General features: G+C 34.9%; 1 pseudogene; it reads left to right on the forward strand.

The window, feature by feature from the left end:
• The first annotated feature begins 1218 nt into the window (after positions 1–1218).
• Positions 1219–18079, forward strand: part of LOC141549692 (Fanconi anemia core complex-associated protein 24 pseudogene) — a 69816-nt pseudogene continuing 52955 nt past the window's right edge.

Raw genomic sequence — 18079 nt, forward strand, 5'->3', positions numbered from 1 at the left:
TTTGGGGGGGCAGTATTTGAACTGGAGACAAGTTTTGAACATACAAAAGGGTTAAGCTTTTTCTTTTCTAGTATTAATAAAAAAAGGTTGCTGTTTAGTGATCTCTATGTTTTTATCCTTTAAATAATTTATATCAATGTTGCTGTTAAATAATGGAGGGGCTGTCTTTGGGTTTTCTCAAGCCAATTGATTGATGTGATTACTCTCTTTATTTGTGGTAATTATAATTCTGAAGGCTTTTGCTGACAGGCTGCCCTGGGTCCACTTATTCCTTCATTGTCTATAAAAGCAGTGGAACTTACTTATATGTCATAATGAGATGGTTGTTTTCCTTTCTTTTGTTGCTTTTTAAGTTTCTCCCCATCTCTTCAAATAATTTGTTCCACAGTTTTGATTATCTGTGCCTCATGGAGAGATTTTCCCAGCTTGTGACTTTTCTGCTGTTTGTCATTAGTGACAATCTCAATAGCAAGGCTCTTCTTAACTCCCATCTACCCCTCTTTTATATTTCTTTCCTTCCATTAGCTTCCATATAATTCTGTTCCCTACTAATATTTACATGTCTTTATAAGGGAAATTTAAGCATCCAGGATAAATTCTGCTCCCCTTATCAGGGAGTACATCACAGTGAATCATTGGAAATACTTATCAAATCAAGTACCTGATACATTTTAATCATTTTTGTTTTCCTCCCTGAGAGTTAAATATAGGATAAAAAAGTAAGCCTTCCATTTCTGTGCTGTACAAACTCATTTATATTTAAGTCATTACTAGTTTGTCAGTTGGAGACTTCCTAAACCTCCTAGGGACCAGAATTTCCAATGAATATGAAAGACACTAAGATCTGTGGCTGCATTTTTAAGTGAGCTAGAGACAGCAATTGTATCAATGTTTTATTGTTGCAAAGATCTCCTGGATCAGGAAATTGCTTCTACCAATTCAGATCAGCATCTTTTCTTTGATTTATAATTTTAAATTGTTTAGAGGGCAAGAGGAAGTAAGGAGAGGAAGAGTATAAGGAAGAGCATGAGAGTGAAAGGTAAGATAGGAGTGGGAGAAGAGAGAAGAGAAAAAGCACAGATAGTGAGACAGAGGGCCCCAAGCTTCCACAAGTACAGCTATGTCTCTAAATTCTCAAAATCAACTCTGGCTTCCACTTTGTTAACTCCTGATTCCCCATCCCTCAATAGTAAATCAGCATCATCACTCTGAATCAGAATGTCTCTGATAGAAAAGGAATCCATACTTACAAGCATGGATCTTATATGTGTTCTTTTTGGACATATTGTTGGATGTGAAAAGAAAAGTTTAGTTTAAGAAATGTAAGGAAAGGTTGAACTTACCTTTCAGGAAGACAATGACACTGGTGAATTTTCACCTTTCTATTTTTGCATTTTTTATATTACTGAAACAGATTCAGTGTGGTAGGAAGAGGCTATAAAAAGGATAATCGATTTAGAAATGCCAATAATCTTTAAGGGATTATGATAGATGAAAAAACACAGATGAGTGAACAGGAGTTTTTAACAGTATAGAAATTTGTTCTGGAACTCAGACTGGTATTGCTTCTAATGGCCAGTCAAATGGAAGCATTCCAGTTCATTATCCAACTGTTTGTGAACAAACTGAAGAGAGGAATAGGAATCCTTTTCTTAGGTATAAATCATAATCAGCTCTCTGAATCACCAATACCTTGAACAGTACAACATATATAAGGATTTGGCAAAGTTATAGCCCTTTGCATCTGTTGCAGGAGTTTGCAAGTATCTAAGAAATGTGTAATAAGTGTGTATGTCTCTCTCTGTCTGTCTGTCTGTCTGTCTGTCTGTCTCTCTCTCTCTCTCTCTCTCTCTGTCTCTCTCTCTCTCTGTCTCTCTCTCTGTCTCTCTCTGTATATATATATATATATATATATATATATATATATATATATATATATATATATATGTATGTATGTATTCTTTACATAAATTAGATAATGTGGCACAGTCCTACAAGCTTTGTTGTTCTTTTCCAGCACCATCAAATCTTAGACTGTGCTTTTCTTACTTATTTGAAAACCAAGAAACTAACTTCTGCATCTTATATCAAATATTGAAAAGTGAAATAGATTTTGAACCATAATCCCTAGACTCACATTTTAATTAGCTACTCTGGCATTAAGTGTTAAACTAGTAAAGCAAATATTGCTGTTTCTTGACCATTTGTGTATGTGATTCTCAAAATGATGACAACTTGAATGTAATGGTATCACATTCTTTAGAAAATTAAGAATTTATCCTAGTTTCAATTTTTAAAAGCAACAATTAACTGAAAACAATTTCTTGAATAATTTCTCAGACTTCCTCTGACAATTGAAGCAACAGTTTAGAAAGTCAGAAGCAAGAAAAAAAAAGAAAGAAAGTCAGAAGCAATAACTAATGAAATGTTCTATTTCATGGACAGATGCTTAAAGATATCATAATGTTGCTAGCTTTCAATACTGCTTGTAAAATGTGACTGACTTAAAGACCTCCAAAATAAATGCAATTTCTGCTGCCTTAAAAAATTATCTTAGAGCAATTATTTTGGTTAAAGTGACCTCCCTGGGGTCACATAGCCAGATGGTATTGGGGAAGGAGTCTGAGCCCAAGTTTTCTGAGCTCATAGACCAACTGTCTATCCACTACACCATATACAACTATGATTAGATATTTGAAAATGTGCAAATATTCAGGATTACCCTGACAAAAGTAGCTGAAAAAAATGTTGAATTTTCTTCTTTTCATCTGGATCTTGTGGTATCATCTAGGTATATTGAATTGGGATTTTTAATTGACTTGAGTATCTGTAAAATCTGAAAAAGAAATAGGAATTTTTAATGGGCAAAAATAATTTATGTCAGTCACTGGACCATTTCTGATGACCAAGGTCTGATTATGAAATAGCATGAGAACTTACATCTGTAGAATTTGTGGTACCATAGCCCATATACAGATGGCATGAGATAATTGATGATGTTCTTTCCATGTGACCAGAAAGTTAATCTCTGGCACAAAGCACCAAGAAAGCCATCTGATAAAATTGTACAGAACTTTTCTGTTAGACTGGCTTGGTCAATAATAAACTGCAGTCAATAAAGTTCTACAAATTAAGAATTGGCAGCAAATTTGGATTACCTAAAGCTCCCCACAAACAGCTGAATGAAAATGTAACAGAACCCCCAAAAGAAGAACTAAAAACTGCTACATTATAAAATTAGCCTTCAGTCTAACAGATGGATGAATGACTGGGCCCCCTGCCATGTCTCCATTGTGTCTAACATGAAGGATATAAGCAATGTGGTCTAACAAGGATTAGCTTTAGTTCTGGGGAAGAATCCCATTCATTCATTCACTCATTCTAGCTGATGACCAGATAAAAGGCATCATCTGGAAAGAATGATAAATAGGAAGTCAGAAAACCCAGATTCTGATCCATAGGCTTTAGGTTCCTTATCTATAAAATGAAAGGAGATGGATGAAATGAACTCCATGCTTCCTTACTTTATGAACTTGAGTCTAGTCAACTTCCTGCAACTATATCAAATAATCAGATAAGGAAATAAACCTAGTATGTGGCACTGCTTACTTTTAAGATTATATTTTACTTTCTTTAAACAGCAGAAATTCATCTTCTTCCCCTTCCCCCACAATTGAGAATGAGAGAGAAACATACCACCTGTTATAAACATGTATAATCAAGCAAAACAAATTTCCTTGTTGGTCACATCCAAAAGATATCTCCTCTTCCTCCACCTTGCCTTGCCTCCATATGTCTCATTCTGCATTCTAAGTCCTTTACTTCTCTATCAGGAAGTAGGTAACATGCTTCATCATTATTCCTTTGGAATCATTGTTGGGAAATTCTCTAATTAGAATTCCTATTTTTTCAAAGTTTTTGATGTTGTTCAATTATTTCAGTTGGATTCAATTCTCCATGACCTCATTTGAGGTTTCTTGGCAAAGATAATAGTTTCCTTTTCTAGCTCATTTTACATTTGAGGGAACTGAGGAAAACAGAATAAAGTGATTTTCGTGGGGTCATTAGTTAGTAAGTGTCTGAGGCCAAATTTTTGTACTCTATTCACTGTACCACATAGCTTCCCAACAATATTGTTGTCACTGTAAATTGTGTTCTCATTGATCATTTTACTCTACATTAATCCATAAGACTTGTATCTTCTCAGGTTTCTCGAAACCATCCTCCTCATCATTTCTTATAGTACAAAATCATTCCATCATATTCAACCATTCCCTAGTTATTGGGTATCCTTCAGATTTTCCTTCTTTGTTATCTTAAAAAGTTATACATATTTTTGTACTTTCTTAGAATTTATTTTCTTGAATCTGCTACAAATTTCCTTTTCTCCCTGTTAAGCAAAATGTGGCTTTACACCCAACTGTGTGTACATATTTCCTCCAATGATCAGTTCAGATGAGAGTGAAGTTCCATTGTCATGTCAGTCTCTCCCCCACCTCCTCCTCCTCCTTATTTATATGGAATCTACTTGACCATATTAGTTTTTTGAGATAAATTTCCCCATTTTTCTTCTCCTTTTACCCCTCACCAGTATATTCTTCTTCCTCAACTCTTTCCATTGTTCTTTTAAGATTATCATGACATATTGGGACATCTTTGTTTAGCTAATAGGATAATTCCAGTCAAAACAAAAAAAAATGCATAATGACTTACATCATTGCCTGCTTAGACCTTAAACTCATTTCTTTCCCTTCTCCATTCTTTCCATCTTTGCTACTGGGAACTGGGTACAGTTGCAAATTGAATTAAAAATGTAAAATGTCAGTAGTGATAACTCAATAAATTCAACAGCAAAAAAAAAAAAGATTATCATGACATAAAACCACTCCCAGGCTCTCTGTCTAAATAGACTCCCTCCCTGAACCTGATGATGACAAGTTTCAGAGGGGACACATGTATCATCTCACTGTGATAGAATGCAAGCAATTTATTCTTACTTGGTCCCTTAGGATTGTTCATTCATATTTACCATTTTATATTTATCTTAACTACAGTGTTTGAAATAAAAATGAGGCTAATAAAAACATCCATCTCCCATGATTGGTGTGAGAATCAAATGGGATATTTTCTTCCTTCAAAGTTTCTATGTTGTTCTACTCTTCTCATAAGGAATCTTGCAAATTCTCTATTTCATAAAAAAGTTAATTTTCCCTATAAAGTTATATACAGTTTTATACTACAATTATACAAGTATTCTTGGCTGTAAATCTCTATCTTTTGCCTTCTAGAGTATTAAACATCAAGCTATCTACTCCTTAATCATTTGCTAATTTGTATGGGATCCTGATTATAGTTCCTCAATACTTGAATTATTTATTTCTGGCTGATTTTTTTAAACTTGGAAGCTCTGGATTTGGACTATAATCTTCCATCCTACTAGTTCTTATTTAGAGTTTCTTTGTGGAGATGATAGATTGATTCTATTTCTCTTTGCTTCTCAATTCTATGAGATTGGGGCAGCTTTTTTTTTTAAGATTTCTTGAAATGTGATGTTTAGGCTCTTTTTTTTTAAATCAAGGAACTCAGGTAGACTTTAAGTTTTTCTCCTTAAACTAGTATCCCAGTTTAATTCTTTTTACTATGAGATACTTCCAATTTACTTCTATTTTCCCCTAGCATTTTGGCTTTAAGGAATTTTTCTTGTAGTCTCATGGAGTCATCAGCTTCTATTTGATACATATTAATTTTCAGGTAGCTTGTTGCTTGGGTAAAGATTCGTACTTCTTGTGCCAATCTGTTAATTCCATTTCCCCTTATTTATTGCATAGCTCTCATTTCCTTTTCACTTTCCCCACTAGTTGTCTCACTTAATTTACAAAAAAACATTTTTAGATTTTTTGTTTCATCTCTTCCAGGAATTCTAATAGAATTTGGGCCCAACCTATTATTGTTTTAAGGTTTTGCTTGTAGATTTTTGGAATAATACTCTTCTTTTAGTTTGTGTCTAGAGCATCCCTGTCATCATTATAGATTTTTGTAGTAAAATTCTTTTTGTTTGTTTGCTCATTCTTTCAACTTACTGACTTTAAATTTGAGGTTAGTTTTAAGTTATATATGTTTCTGGAGATGAAATTTTGGTTGATTTTATTGCTGCATTTTTGGAATACTGAGTCTTGTGCTCCTATCTTGGTATAAAACCCCTGAATACCACTCCTTGTCACAAATCTCCTCGTAGTTCTGCCTTGCAACTGTGACTCAGAAATGGAAATAGCAAGTGACAAAGCTGCATGTTCTCATCTGTTTCCTTATTTTGAACAGGATTAAGGTACCTTAACATGGATCTGGGACTTCTGCCTGCTCAGGTATACAGCCTCTCCATTGCCCTGGAGTGCTCCACAGACGATATTACATCCCCAGTGTCCTCAGACATCTTTAATTCTCTATGTTATTGTTGGTGGAGTGTGAAATAATCCAACCATTCTGGAGAGCAATTTGTAACTGTGCTCAAAGGACTATAAAACTATGCATACCCTTTGATCCAGCAGTGTCATTACCGAGTCTGTATCCCAAAGAGATCATAAAAGAGGGAAAAGGACCCACATGTAAAAAATGTTTATAGCAGTCCTTTTTGTAGTGGCAAGGAACTGGAAAATGAGTGGATGCCCCTTAGTTGGGGATTAGTTGAATAAGTTATAGTTTGTGAATGTAATGGAATATTATTTGTTTTATAAGAAAGCTGATTTAAGAAAAGCCTGGAAAGACTTACATAAACTGATCCCTAAGGAAGTGAGTAGAACCAAGAGAACGTTGTGCACAGCAACAAGAAGATTATGTGATGATCAACTCTGATGGACATGGCTCTTTTCAACAGTGAGGTGATTCAGGCCATTTCCAATAGACTTGTAATAGAGAGCCATCTGTAGCTAGAAACTGGACAATAGGGACTGAATATGGATCACAACATAGTATTTTCTCTTTTTTGTTGTTTGCTTGGTTTTTTTTCCTTTCTTGTGTTTCTTTCCCTTTTGATCTGATTTTTCTTGTGCACTATGATGAATATGGAAAAATTCTTAGAAGAACTGCACATATTTAACCTAAAAAAAAAGAGAGAGAATTATCTATGCTGACTTGAGCTGGAAAAATGACTCACTGTGATTTTTCCCCCTAATTTTCCCATTAGGATTTGTGCTTTATAGATCTGATTGAAGTAGTTTGGGGAAGAGTTTTTTAAAATCTTCTACATGACAAGTAATACATAATTCTGTTATTGTTTCCCATACCTGTGGGAAAAAAGGAGCTTTGCAGAACTATCAGAATCTTTATAAGATGATAGAATTATAGACTTAAAGTTGGAAGAGCTCTGGAAAGTTATCCTGTTCAATTAACTCCTTTGATAGAAGAGAAAATCAAGATCCCCATATTAGATGACTTGTCCAAAGTCACACAAATGGTAAGTAAAGTATATGGATTTTGAAACAAGGTCTTCTAACTTCAGTTATTGAGCTCTTGCTCTGAGATATTTTGTGTCCCTCATCCCAAGTGTCAAACTGAATTTTAGGATGTTCCAGTTCTCAGAACACCTACTCAGAACACTACTATTGTTGCTGTTCAGTTGTTTCAGCCACATCTAACTCTGACTAATTTTAAGAAATTTTCTTGGCAAAGATACTGGAGTGGCTTGCTATTTCCTTTCGCTAGCTTATTTTATAGATGAAGAACTGAGGAAAAAAGATTAAGTGATTTGCCAGGGATCACACAGCTAGTATGTGACAGAGGCCATATTTGAACCCAGGAGGTCATAAATCCAGATTCATCTAACCATCTACCTGCCCCAAATTATAAGCTTTCAGTGTTTCCAAGGTGGTGCTACTGTTTGAAGCCAAATTTGAACTCATGAAAATGAATCTTTTTGATTCTAAGATCAGTGCTCTATCTGCTATAAGTTAGCTACCCTAAAAATACTATGGGAATAGAGAAGAAAGATCAGTGGGCCAAGAGTCTGAAAACTTACAGTTAAGACCTAGATCTGTGTTAGAATGGGTAATTTACTTTGTCTTTCTTCATGGGGTTCCATTCCCTCAACAGAAACAAAGGGGAGAGCAAACATACTCTTAGCCATGTGAACTAGGATGAGAAAATTAGCCTGAGCTTGGAGAGGTGGTAGTGTAACCTCTCAGCTAGGAATTAACTATAGACAGGAAAACCATCTTAAGCTGAAGTTTCCAACCCTCATTTATAAAATGAATGTATTGGATTAAGTAACTTTCAAGTTCTTTGTGAGTAATCTTTTCTTCAGTACCTCAGTAATTCCATGATTTCATTGGAATGGATACTCCACCCATCTGTGCAGGTTACAACTTCTCTAACATCCTTATCTTGCCCAATTTTCTTTATACTTTCCTGTAAATTATTCATAAAAAAGTAGATAACTTTTTGTCAGCTCATCTGGACAAATAGGAGTAGAATTCAGCAATGAACAAAAACCAGTTAAGAAATGGACTGAGATAGAGTATGGTTCAATCAGAAATGCTGGAAGGTAAAGTGAACAGAATTACTTCACAAGTGGTGGATCTAAAACTAAACCACATCTTCAGGCCACAATTAATGTGAGCAATTCTTGAGTTTCTGGCTACATAGAAGAAAGAAGATACTATATCATCTCCCCATCCAGAGCCTGAAAATCAGGATCCACCTGCTCCATCTCAGGATTCCTCAAAAGACTTTTTTTTATGCCTTTGATGACAGATGCTAACATCCTTCATAGAAAATTCATTTAGGAATCTGAGGATCTTCCTGTAATTCATTTAAAATGTGAGTTCTCCTGAGACAATATAAAGAATGCTGGTTCTAAATTTAATGAACCTGGATTCAAATCCCACTTCCAGCAGTCCACACCTGCTTGGTTATGCATAAATCAGTTCACTTGCATGATTGAGTCTCTGAGCACAATGAAGTGATTAGACTAAATAACCTTTATATTTTCTTTCTAGCTCAAAACCAACAATCCTAATTCACTATGATGTTTTTGCTTTGGAAACTGTCTCCTCCAATGATTGCAACATATCTAACTTATAGACAAGCATTGTTCAGAAAGAATGTTGGATATGGCATTGGAGGACCTGTGTTCAAATCCCAGTTTTTGCCTTTCTATGTTTCAGTTTCCTTATCTCTAAAATGAGAGGGTATTGGACCTCTGAGGCACTTTCCAAATCTAAATCCATGATTCCATGGCAGTTGAGAGTTTCAGAGAGTTAAGTGATGTATCCATGGTAACTTGACTAGTAAAGTTCAGAGATAGAATTTGATTGCAGGTCTTCTTGAATCTCCACCCAAGACATTGTCCCTTATACCATCTTTTTTTGTTGGAAGATTATTTCTATAGATTATTTCTGACTCTCCTCATTTGGGATGTTTTGGGTTTTGGATTTGTTTGTTTGCTTGCTTTGGTTTTTGTTTATTTGTTTTATTTATTTTTACAAAATTACTGGAGTGGTTTGACATTTCCTTTTCCAGCTCATTTTTACAGATGAGGAAACTGGGGCAAACAGAGCTAAGTGCCCAGGGTCATATTTAGTATGTGTCTGAAGCCAGATTTGAACTCAGGAAAAGGAGTCTCCTTCACTCATCGCCTGGACTCTATCCACCAAGACATTTAGCTGTCCTAAGTTTCTTTCCCATCAATGGAATGTTGGTGGTAACTTAGAGGCTAAAAATGGGGTCAATAAAATCAATTTGATAAGCTTATCATCATATCATTCTTTGTTCAGGATTTTTGAAAGCTTGTCTCTTCTATTGATGTGAACATGATCATTGACTCTGTTGAGAGAAATAATCTTCATTCCAAAGAGATTTTCTGATTAAGTTTCAGTGTCTGGAGCTATCTCCCATTACTTCCATGAATTGATGGACTTGGATTTTTAGAAGGACAGACTCTTCTGGAAGAGCTTATAAAAGGGAAGCAGACAATTCTGTTCAGCCCCTTTTATTCTTTTTTTCCCTTTATTTTGAAGAGAATAGTAGGAGTAAAAGTGTGTGTGTGTGTGTGTGTGTGTGTGTGTGTGTGTGTGTGTGTATCTCCTGAACACCAACTTCCCAAACAGAGGAGGGAAACATTCTTGGACAGTATGGTTCTTGAACCTCAAATCTCCTATTTAAAGGAAGGAATATTTTCTGGCTAACTCAAGAGTGAGGGACTGCCTTGTAAGTAAATCCAAGTTCAAGAACTCAATAGACTAAACAGATTAGTAGAAAGATAACACAGTATCATTTTGAGCAAACAAGGGATATGGATCTTGCTCTATTATTACAACTTTTTGAAAGTGTAGTTCTACTGATCTAACTATTCCAAAGAACAATTTGGAACTATGCCCAAAGGGCTACCAAACTGAGAATACCCTTTGATTCATCAGTGTGTCCACTGGGTCTGTATTCCAAAGAGATCATAAAAGAGGGAAAGGGACCTACATGTGGAAGAATATTTGTAGCAATCCTTTTTGTAGTGGCAAGGAATTAGAAAGTGAGTGGATGCCATCAGCTGGAGATTGGCTGAATAAGTTATGGTAGATGAATGTTTATGGAATATCATTATTCTATAAGAAACAATCATCAGGATGATTTCAGAAAGGACTGGAGACACTTATGTGAACTGATGCTAAATGAAGTGAATAGAACCAAGAGAACATTGTACACAGAAACAACAAGATTATGTGATGACCAATTCTGATTGATGTGGCTCTTTTCAACAATAAGATGATTTAGGCCATTTCCACTAGACTTGTGATGGAGAGAGCCATCTGCATCCAGAAAGAGGACTATGGGGACTGAATATGCATCACAACATAGTATTTTCACCCTTTTTGTTGTTATTTGCTTGCTTTTTTTCTTTATCTTTCCCCCCCCTTTTTTTAATCTGATTTTTCTTGTGCAACATGATAGAGGTGGAAATATGCATAGAGGAATTTCACATTTTTAACTTATATTGGATTACTTGCTGTCTGGGGGAAAATTAGAGAGAAAAATTTGGATCACAAGATTTTGCAAGGATGAAGGTTAAAAATTATCTTCACATGCATTTTGAAAATAAAAGGCTATTATTAAAAATAAGTGTAGTTCTAATGAGAAGACAAAAGAAAGGGAAGAAGAGAAGGAAGAAAGGAGGAAGAAAGAAAGGAAGAATGAAGGAAGGAATGGAGGGAAGGAGGAAGAATTTACTAAGTGCTTACCATGTTTTAGACAGCATGGTAAGTGCTTTACAAGTAATATCTCATTTAATCTTCACAACAATCTTGGGAGGTAAGTACTATTATTACTTTCATTTTGAAGATGAAGAAATTGAGGCAGGAAGATTAAGTGATTTGCCCAAGCATACAGAATTATAAATTGGATGAAGTTGGATTAGAATAATGAAGAATGAATTTGGATTAAAAGCTCAGATCTTCTACCACTACACACCTGTCAGATTGGCTAAGATGACAGGAAATGATAATGATCAATGTTGGAGGAGATGTGGGAAAACTGGGATACTGATGCATTGTTGGTGGAATTGTGAACAGATCCAACCATTCTGGAGAGCAGTTTGGAACTATGCTCCAAAAGTTATCAAACTTGCATACCCTTTGATCTAGCAGTGTTACTACTACTACTGTTATATCCCAAAGAAATCTTAAAGAAGGGAAAGGGACCCACATGTGCAAAAATGTTTGTGGCAGCACTCTTTGTAGTGGCCAAAAACTGGAAACTGGATGGATGCCCATCAATTGGAGAATGGCTTAATAAATTGTGGTATATGAATATTATGGAATATTATTGTTCTGTAAGAAAATGACCAGCAGGAAGATTTCAGAGAAGCCTGGAGAGACTTACATGAACTGATGTTAAGTGAAATAAGCAGAACCAGGAGATCATTGTACACAGCAACAAGACTATATTATATATGATGACCAATTCTGATAGATGTGGCTCTCTTCAACATTGAGATGATTCAAATCAGTTCCATTTGTGCAATGATGAAGAAAGCCATCTGCACTCAGAGAGAGGACCATGGGAACAGAGTGCAGAACATTCTCTCTCTCTCTCTTGTTATTTGATTGCATTTTATTTTCTTTCTCAGTTTTTCTTTTTCTTCCTTCTTGATCTGATTTTTCTTGTGCAACAAGATAACTATATAAATATGTATACATATATTTTATTTCAACAATATTTAACATGTATTGGACTACCTGCCAGTTAGGGGAGGGAGTGGGGGGAAGGAGGGAAAAATTTGGAACAAAAGTTTATGCAATGGTCAATGTTGGAACAATTACCCATACATATACTTAATAAATAAAAAGCTTTACTAAAAATAATTTTAAAAAGAATTCAGATCTTCCCAATACATGAACTGATACAAAATTAAGTGAAAAGAACCAGAACACTATACACAATGATAGCAATATTATAATGATGATCAACTGTGGAAGGCTTAGCTATTCTGATCAATATAATGATCTGTGACAATTTCAGTGTTTCATGATGAAAAATGCAATCTACTTCCAGAGAGAGAACTGATGAGCTCTCAATGCAGATAAAAGCATATTTTCTCCTCTTTGTTTTGCTTGCTTTATTTTTTTGCAACATGACTTTACATGTATAATGGATATTATATTGCTTGCCTTCTCAATAGGTGGGAAAGGGGGTAGAAAGAGAGAAAGATTTTGGAACTCAAAATTTATCAAATGATAACATGTATTGGTCGACCTGCCATCTAGGGGGGAGGGAGGAGGGGAAAAATCAGAACAAAAGCTTTGGCAATTGTCAATGTTGTAAAATTACTCATGCAAATATCTGGTAAATTTTTTACTAAAAAAAAAAAAAAAGAACAGGGTCAATCTCAGAAATAAATCTCCAAAATAAAAAAAAATTTTTTAAATGAGAGCCAATAAGTAAAACGAATGAATGAATAATAAAAGAAAGGAATCCAGGTCTTCCTGACTCTAGGTACAGAATTCTATCTACTATGCCACTTATATTCTCCCTAATTTGAATAATAAAGGCCATGGTGTGTGATGAAAATTGTGGCAGAAAGGAAAGATCTGGATTTAATTCTTGGCTCCAATACTTATAAGCTATGTGATCTGAACCAAATCACTTAAATTTTTCTGAGCCTCAGTTTCCCCACCTATAAAATGGGGATGCTGTAAAATGCTAAATTGTTGAAAGGAAAGTGCTCCATGAAACAAACTACTACATAAATCTGAGTTTTTGTTATGGCCCACACAAAGGCTTATTAGCAACTTCTTGCTGTCTAATTTACATTAGTTTCTAAGAATTTGTTTCCTCTAAGAATTGTTTTTTCCTAGTCATCTCTGCTTTTTATAGCCCAGAAGAAAGAATTTCAGTGGTTAATTCCTTCAAAATTATTGGTAAAATATTTTAGTAAAGTTGGTCTGACTATCAAAATCTAGGAAATACCACTATAAATATTTCTCCTTTCAGAAAAGTTTCTTTTAATCCTATACTACAACTGTCATTAAATGAGTTTTCAATTTATGAGAAACTTTTTTCTTGTCCTATTATTAATCAAATGTAATATTTTGTTGAGACTCTATAGAATGTCATGTTTCTTTGTGCCAAACATTACAAATAAATGGACTATTTTGACTAAGTTAGGTACAATAGTTATGTGATCTATGATGTTGGATTCACTAAATGATGGCAGGAACCAAAAAATGGAAGAATTCATAGTGGCTATTCTCTTGGGCAAAAGGTAGATTTATTTAGGGAATAAGTCACAGACAAAATGAAGGAATACAATAGACACCAGGAATGGTAAACATGAAATAGAGTAGGGAGTGCATATTAAAGACAAGTTCCTCAGCAGAACTCACACTTACCCAGTAGAAAGAGAGCATCCCATGAGGTTGGGGCTTGCCCTTAGCTGGCAGGATAAATCTTGGAATGGACTTAGCACCCTAAAAGACTGAGTAAGCTGAAAGGAGAAGTGGACTTAGGGGAACTACTATGTGGCATGAGGGAAGGGGAAAGAAAAGGGGAAAGACACAACAAGGTAAAGTGCTGTGGCAGGATGACTCAAAGGAAGGTCACAGCCATGAGATGGCTCTCAAGTAGGTTTTATAGGAAAAAATTTAACCTCAGGGACATGACTGAAATTTCTACAGAGGGTAAGAATTCCACCCTCTTGTCAAACTCAGTAACAGGTGGAAATAATTCCAATAGAAAGAAACACTATTTTGGAAATCAAGTTAGAAATCAAATCTGACCTCAAGTAGAGCTCAAAGAGCCATCCTTCAAACTCCTTTTATCAAGATTAACAACTCTCTACCTTTTGAAGTTGGCATTTCTCTGGGATGGTGAATTTTCTGATTTATTGGTTCTTATCCATACTTGGATTCAAACTTCAAGAAATAACATTAGTTTTCTCTCAAATAGCCCAATCCTATATCAGAAGTTTTAGCTCTAAAAAGAAAAGAAAACTTAAAAATCATTGTGCCTAAAACTATCTTAGGGTTGATATGGTGGAAGGCAGTAAACAATGAGACCATAATGCACTTAATAAATGTTAGATAATTTACTGAATGTATTTTGAAATAACCATTTTCAGAGAATTTGCAGTTAACCAGAAATTCAACAAAGTTCTCTTAGAAAAGTTTCTTGCGTTACTAAGCAGTACAAACTTAGAAGTTTCTTGCGTTACTAAGCAGTACCACCTTGATACACATCTTAGCTAAGTGATCTTTAGCATTATAGAAATGATTTTGTTCTTAACCACCACAGAATTGAAAAATAAATATAAATATTCAGTTATTAACACCATGTAAACACAGGCTATCTCTTTCAGGCGGGAGAGCCCAAAGAAAGGCTGAGCAGAATGGGATTCTTTCCACTGCCCCCAATAATCAGTGAAGTGAGGGAAGGGTTTAGAGAAGATTAGGAGTAGCCACAACCAGTAAGAGAAGCTTGGACCAGGCCCTCCTTCATAACTGATCTAAAATAAAACTTTGATACAATTTTCAGTCTTAAATTTCAGATTACACCTGTATTTTCTTTCTTGTTTGGGAATTTAACATTCCATACCAAGCTCATTTCCTAAGGCTTATGACCTTGCTAGCTACTGGAAAAAACACAAGTTATAAATAATTTTAGTTATTAGTTAGAATTTTTAGTTAGACTATTTAGTTAGAAAACTTCATAAAACTAAGTAGACGCATGTCCAGCAGGGCTAACAAAATTTTAAAATATAGCTCAAAACATTTTATAATTGCACAATATACAATTTAGAAAGCAACATTTAGGTTCCTAAATACATTTCATCCAATTAGGAGATACAAATAGGTGACTCAATTTTTGCTTACAATCAAATCAAATACAGATTTAAATTTCCAATGATAATACTTACATATTTGCACACATCTTATACCAGAATAAATACGTTCACACTTTTAGCATGCACTAGTTAATAGTAATTATCTTATCCAGATTAGTCAGGCCAGATTCCACAAGGCTCTCTAAGGGAGAGAAAAAGGGAAAAACCTATAGAGAGTTTTCAGTCACAAGGAGGTGTTCTTCCTGCCAAAAGGATATATTGAAAAGGATCACAATTTTCAGTGGGAAAGGGAGAGATACCTTTCAAAGCTAAAATGATGAGCTGATAATTGATGGAAATCAATTTGAAATAATCTAATTGAGAATTAGATCTTTTTTCAGAATTAATATGAATGGCTAAAATATTTATATGTTTCTATAACACAGGTGTATGTCTTTCAGTGGCAAAATTTTTAAAATGTACTATGGTATAAAAATACAAAAGATTACTTGTATCTTTCCTCATTCAATATAAATTACTTTGGATGCAAAAGTATGCAAGAAAAATCAGTTTTTCAGCAATGGAACAGATTTTTTTTTGGATATAGTTTTGTCACATTTTCCGCAATTAAGTTAAGGGTTCTCTTATTCCATGGTCTATTCATTTGAAGGGAAAAGGGAAAGATATTAAGGTACAAAAGATCTCAAATTTCCACAAACCACCTGGAGGCAGTCTCTGTCTGGAGAGGAAGAGGGTGGGGAAGTATATACAGAGGAGAAACTGAAAGGGCCACACCCTTCTATATACTTGAGAGAATTTTAGGAACTCATGAAGTTGGGGATACAGGAGATTCCCATCTAGAGAGAAACTGAGGCTGGCTTCAAGGTATGGGGAGAGAATTTTGGGGAGCCTACCATTCATCGGAAACACTGAGCATAATCCCAAGCAGGTATCAATATTTTCATGCAGTCAGTGTGATGTAGTGGATAGTACAGTAGACTTAGTATGGAAAAGTCAAGTATCCATTATATACATTTGTTTATTGTACATAAATGTGCTTATTATACACATAAATGTGTATGCACATTTATGTGTATAATAAGCACATTTATGTACAATAAACAAATTAGTATGCATTATAGATGGATAGGAAAGGTATCCTATAGAAAGTCAGATTTGAGCTGAGATTTGAAGGAGATCAGGGAGATTTAGACATAGAAGTGAGAAGGAACAATGTTCCAAACCTGGGGGGAAGTCCATGAAAAGTTAAAGAGATGTTGAATGACATTCATGAGAGAGGAATAGAAAGTAAATCATGAAGCTCCATCACATAGGACATGGGGCAAAATAAAATAGACGAAGACAGGAAAAACAGAAATGTGATTTGCACAGAGAGATATAAAGTCTAAAGAATAATATTTACTATTCATTTTCCTTTGCCTAGTAAGAAGTGTAAACAGAGAACTTCAAACATAAGCCACTCCCTACTCAACAAACAGCCTTGTGAAATTATTTATTTTCAGACTTCAAACTCAAAGCTGTTTTTGACCTATCACTAAAGTTTACAGAATTTCAAACAATCAAATATCTCTTCAGAATGACTCAACTAAGAATTGTATTTGGCACACTTTCCTTCAAAAATTGAGAGAAATGAAGCTCCTTATCCACCCCACCTCCTTGCCAAAAAAAAAAAAAAGATAATTGAGTGACTTCTTATTTTTGTAACACTAGATTCTCCGCTTCCAACTTAGGAATTCAGGAATCATATTATTCTGTACCATCATTTTAGGATGAAATAGGATTATAGGTTGAGAACTAGAAAAGATTTTAGGGTTCAGTTCAATCTTTCATTTTACAGGAAGCTGAAGGACAGAGCCCAGCATCACACAATTAGGAAATGTCCAAGGTGATACATGAAGCTAGGTTTTCTTGACTTCAGCCTCTTCTTTCAATCTACTACAGATTGTTGTATTTTAAGTTGTCATTTAATGCCTTTCAGTCTGACTCCAGTCTGCTCTTATAGATTTATTTCTCATTATTTCTCTTTCACACTCTATGTTCCAGCCAAACTTGCTGTTTCCTGAACTAAGCATTCATTCCATCTTTTGCCTCTCTACTTTTGCATCTCGCTAGAATGTTCTCCATCTTCTTTTCTATCTTCTCAAATTCTTAGCTTTCTTTTTAAATCACCTACCTTCTGGAAGTAACAAATTGGGAAAATATTTTTACAGTTAAAGGTTCTGATAAAGGTCTCATTTCCAAAATATATAGAGAATTGATCCTAATTTATAAGAAATCAAACCATTCTCCAATTGATAAATGGTCAAAGGATATGAACAGACAATTCTCAGATGATGAAATTGAAACTATTTCCACTCATATGAAAGAGAGTTCCAAATCACTACTGATCAGAGAAATGCAAATTAAGACAACTCTGAGATATCACTACACACCTGTCAGATTGGCTAAGATGACAGGAACAAATAATGATAAATGTTGGAGGGGATGTGGGGAAACTGGGACACTTATATATACATTGTTGGTGGAGTTGTGAAAGAATCCAAACATTCTGGAGAGCAATCTGGAACTATGCCCAAAAAGTTATCAAACTGTGCATACCCTTTGATCCGGCATTGCTGCTATTGGGCTTATATCCCAAAGAAATACTAAAGAGCGGAAAGTCACCTGTATGTGCCAAAATGTTTGTGGCAGCTCTTTTCGTAGTGGCTAGAAACTGGAAAATAAATGGATGTCCATCAATTGGAGAATGGTTGGGTA

The sequence above is a fragment of the Sminthopsis crassicaudata genome, chromosome 1 (assembly GCF_048593235.1).
Source record: "Sminthopsis crassicaudata isolate SCR6 chromosome 1, ASM4859323v1, whole genome shotgun sequence".
Classification (NCBI taxonomy): Eukaryota; Metazoa; Chordata; class Mammalia; order Dasyuromorphia; family Dasyuridae; genus Sminthopsis; species Sminthopsis crassicaudata.